This window comes from Lygodium microphyllum, chromosome 28 (genome assembly GCF_053477565.2).
Source record: "Lygodium microphyllum isolate KBCC chromosome 28, Lygodium_microphyllum_v1.1.10, whole genome shotgun sequence".
Taxonomy (NCBI): domain Eukaryota; kingdom Viridiplantae; phylum Streptophyta; class Polypodiopsida; order Schizaeales; family Lygodiaceae; genus Lygodium; species Lygodium microphyllum.
Window position 1 is genome coordinate 11,527,072 of NC_141162.1, and position 4,721 is coordinate 11,531,792.

The 4,721-nt window shown below is 42.1% G+C and overlaps 1 pseudogene; it reads left to right on the forward strand.

Moving 5' to 3' along the window:
* The first annotated feature begins 1,770 nt into the window (after positions 1–1,770).
* Positions 1,771–3,014, forward strand: LOC148011175 (uncharacterized; annotated as a pseudogene).
* Positions 3,015–4,721: the final 1,707 nt, after the last annotated feature.

A 4,721-nucleotide genomic window follows, 5' to 3' on the forward strand; every position in this document is an offset into this window, starting at 1 on the left:
GGCTCTGTTTGAATTATGAATTACAAATTAAATAAGTACCTATACTTCAAGTTAAAGGCCTGAAGGAAGAGGCAGTTCCAGTTACCCCCGACTACCTGCCTAACCCTAACCAAGGGGGTTGTTCACCGTGCCGGGAACGTGGACCAAACCCGCCGCGAGAGGTCTCTCCATTGAGCTCTACTTGGAGTAGGAGGACGCTTGGGTGCCAAGCGTGACTCGGGATTGGATCTCGAGGCCTGCATACTAGTCTATGGGCAGAAGCTTGGAATAGTGATCACTATGGATTACTGGATAGCCTTCGGGCAGATTATGGACAAGCCTACGGGCGGAACTCCTTGTATTTCAAAGATAAAAATGATGATATGTTAATAAAGAACTTGTTTGATATTGTTTTTTTTCTATGTCATGTGATAAGATTACGTGAAGGAACCAGTGTTTAACGGATTAATTAAAGAAGCTGGTTGTTACATGTCAAACTAATGTGTTAGATAATTACATAACTAAAACAAACCAAGGAAAGTGCGGAGGATGCATCATAGGTCCATCCTGCGGTTGGGTGGTCTCGGTTAGCCGGGAACTTTTCTCAAGGAATAGCGGGATGATCGTCAAAGAAAACGAATAACGAAAGCGATGACCTAGAGTTATGTCTTAACCGATTTACGTTGTTTTAGGGGAACAGAATGGGACTATGCCTTATGGTAGAGAGGTTGAGCTTTGCATCCCTCTCGGTTCCCATTCTCCTTGAACCAAGTGCAGCGTGAACCCGCTTTGGACCTGGCGTTTCTGCGTAAAGTAGTTCGCTCGGGTCTAACGCTAGTTGCTGTTAGTTAATGACCAATCAGAAAAACCCTAATTCTGGTCGATCCTAAGTGGGAATGGCCAAGATACTTCCGCTACGTGGCAGACACGGGAAGACCTAGATCGCAAATCCCGTAACATTCCATTGGAGTGCCGGGCGAAGCTTTCTAGACATCCTTTCCGATGGACTGCTAAGACGTGTCTTGGATGAGACTAGTGGACACGTTACATGGCCCACCCAAAGGATGCGCAGGATCAGAGGGGGTGGATGTCATATTGTTGCGTATCCGAGGTGTGGAATCCACCAAAAAATTGTGTGTGTGACATTTGTTACTTTGTGCATACTTAGACATTGTGTTTTACTCTGCCTGAACGTTTTGCCTTTAGTTGGTTCATGTTTAATTTCACAGAAGAGACAAGTGTTGTTGGGGAGTGAATCTGGTATTTGTTACAAACAATTTAGAAGGAGAATGGGCTCTAGGTCTGTAGTAGGGTTTTCCCAAGCTTCTCAAGCTGTTTGGTTATGCTGAAGATACAAATGGTATCGATAAGGGAGTTCAAGAAGACCAGGGAATTTTCAGTAAAGTTTCTAATTTCGAAACCTCAAGGAACTTAGGAGCATTAAAGCATAAAAATATGGAGATAGGGGATGAGGGGGAAAATGAAATGCGAAGGCAAGCTTGCTTTTGTCTTTATTTGATCTCAGATATTGAAGGGAATGCAGAGATAGGCATGAGAAATCTTGAGAATTAGAAACCATATTGTACCAAGGATTGTGTGTTAGTGGAGTAGGCTATTGCTGATGTGGCAAAGGAGCATGTAGTGGTGGGAGTGAGCACAGGACCAATGCTTGCAAAGAAAGAGATTTCACAGGAACATAGCCATTATTTGGCTCTTGTTTTGTTTGGGTGTGCAATTGCCAAGGAGCTCGGTTTCCAATTTTGTGATAAGAGTAAATGATACTGAGAAGCCATGGCTACAGCAAGTGTAACTTGTGAGGAGGTGGTAGTAGATAGTTGTATGGCTCACGAGGAGGAGGTGAGAGATGGCCCTGTGCAATTCAATCCATCAATTTAGACTGATCTATATGGTGTTGTTGTACTTGGAGGTACATTTGACCATCTCCACGTCAAGGCAGTTGATCGCCCTCTATTTGCAGACTTTTGGAAACGATTCATGGATTCTTGGAAGGCACTTCGAAAAAAGCAGAAAGAAAGGGGACGGATGGCTATTTAGAGAGAAGGCTTTCAACCTGCTTTTGATTCCTGTTGAAGAGAGCAATCAAGGAGCAGTTTTTTCTTTGTGTCTTGGCAGTCGTTATATTTTGCAAGGTACCAACTATCCATCAACCTTTGCAAAACATTACAGACACAAATAGATGCATATGAACGGAGGTTGCTAGCAGTGATGAAGCGGAGTCTCATGAGGACACATTGCCAGAAGCTAATGAGTATGAAAATTGAGAAGACAGAGAACCAGTCTGTGCAATCCAATCAGATACAGATGATATAATCATCACAGGGGGCATCAGTGGCGTCTTCACTACGAGGCTTCTCCATCATCACAGTGATGTTGTTCTTATCAACCTGAAGGATCACCTTGAGATCTCGTATGGCTGACTAAGATCCATTGTTCAGCCTGATTTTACCGAAAAGTGTATCGTTCTTCATTCGCAATACCTACAGAAAGGCAGGCACGTGGAAGGTTGCAGAGAATGCCTCCATCACTGAGGTTGTGATTAGCACTGGCAAAATACTGCCTTTTGATTTCCTTGTCATCTCTACAGGTTCTGTCCATACCGGACCTGCCAAGAAAACAAAATGCATTCAACATTTTCAATCCGAGCAGAAAAAGTTGAATGAGGCAAATAGTGTCTTGATCATTGGAGGAGGGCCTGTTGGTGTGGAATTAGCTGGGGAGATTGTCGTTGATTGTCCTGAGAAGAAAGTTCCCTCGTGCACAGTGATAACAGGCTCATTGAATTCTTGGAACCCAAAGCCTCCAAGAAAACCCTCAGATGGCTTGTCAAGAAGAAGATCAATGTTTATCTCAATACAAAAGTGAACATTGATAGTGTCTCGAGCTTGTCAAAGTCGTACACAACATCCAGTGGAGAAACCATTCAAGCTGATCATCGTTTTGTTTGTGTAGGAAAGAGAGTGAGCACATCATGGTTACAATCAAGCATCTTCAAAGAGGCTGTGGAACCAGGCTAGGGCATTCTTGATGTGGAAAAAGAAGGGTCTTCTAGAGACCGACCTTCTGAGGAGTCTTTTGTTCATTAAGAGTTGTATTTAGGGAAAGGCTGCATGGTTCATTAAAGCATGAAATCTTAAAAGCTTAGAAAAAGAATTGTGGGCATGATCCTTGAATGTAAGACCTAGTAGGTTCAATGGAAGTTATTCTGCAATTTATCATGCGATTTTATTTTAACATGAAAAGTTAGGGTTATTGCAAATTTAGCGGTACGTAGAAGCAATGAGTCGCATGTTTACATGAATTGCGAGATGTTGCAACTAACTTACTCTTTTAGATCAAGTTAACATCTCTAGGAATGGTTCGTCCTTATTGCAAGACAAGTAGATCAAATTATCTAAATCACCTAACCCACAAGGGATTCGCATAGGCATGGTTCAATCGATACGATAAATACCCCATGTGCCAACTAGGGTTTAGCACACTAAGGACTCAACCTAGTTTTGCACTTATTGCCATGACAAATCCTTTGAATCAAAGGTCCTACCCACATTCACGGAATGTAGGGACAATTGGATGCTCATGCATGAAACGATCTAGGGTTTCTACCCTAAGGATCACTCGTTCGAATGCTAAAACTCGGACTTATTTGGAATCCCTAGGACCGATCGTTGTCAGCCTAGTACAATTAGGAATGGGTTGAGTATGAAGACCGATCGTTGTACTAGGATTGGCCTAGTACAATTAGGAATGGGTTGGATATGAAGACACCCTAAACCCTGCTTCTTGTCTAATCATAATTCCTTGACCCGAAAACACAGTTCAATGGGTGAAATGATCCCTTGGAATAGATACAACACTTGTGCAACAAATTGCAACGTCCATGATCTTGTGGTTTGATCACAAGAGAGTTGCCATTCCTTGGAATGAGGTTGGCAGGTTCTTACGCAAGTTTAACTTGCAAGAGGATGAGTAATGATCCTGTTATATCACCTTTCTTGGGAAAAATTGCCAAGTTAAGGGAAGTTAGATATTTGCTTGGAAGAAAAGGATCAATCAATAATTTGGAGTGACATGGTTGCCAAGATTTACTGTTAATAAAACCTAAGGTATTGGTTAAGTTGGGTTAATAGGGTATGGCCCTAACACAAGGACAAAAGGGTTAACAAACAAAAAATCTTTCTAGACTCTCTTTCCAATGGACTGCTAAGACGTGTCCTGAAAGGGAACAGGTGGACACGTTACAAATATGGACTCTCAAAAAGACCAACAAGGTAAGATTTTGTGACTTTCTTAATAGCTTCCAATGCAAGTCCTTGCATGAGAAATCAATCTTCATAGTAAGAGTGAAGGATTTTCTTCACTAATCATACAAAGGTGTTTTCCTGATAAAAAATCTATTCTCTTTTGGTACCTATGGATCTCTCTCCTTAGGGCTTCCATGTGATAGTTCTTCCTCCTCTTTAGCCATTTCCCTTGGACTCCTCTAGTTGGACCTCATTGTGGTTTTCATCTCTACACTTGTTGGGGTGGAGGTTGGAAATGAGATAAGGTTTTTAAGCATTTTGATGGATGGGGGGAAAGGAATGTAAGATGACAAGGTTGCATTGTTGTTGGAGTCATCCCATCCTCAAAAACTAGGAATCTCTTTGCCTTGCCATGTTCAACAAGTAAATCCCTATCTAGACATTCATCAAAAGCTCCTTGTGCTTTGGTCTACATGCTTT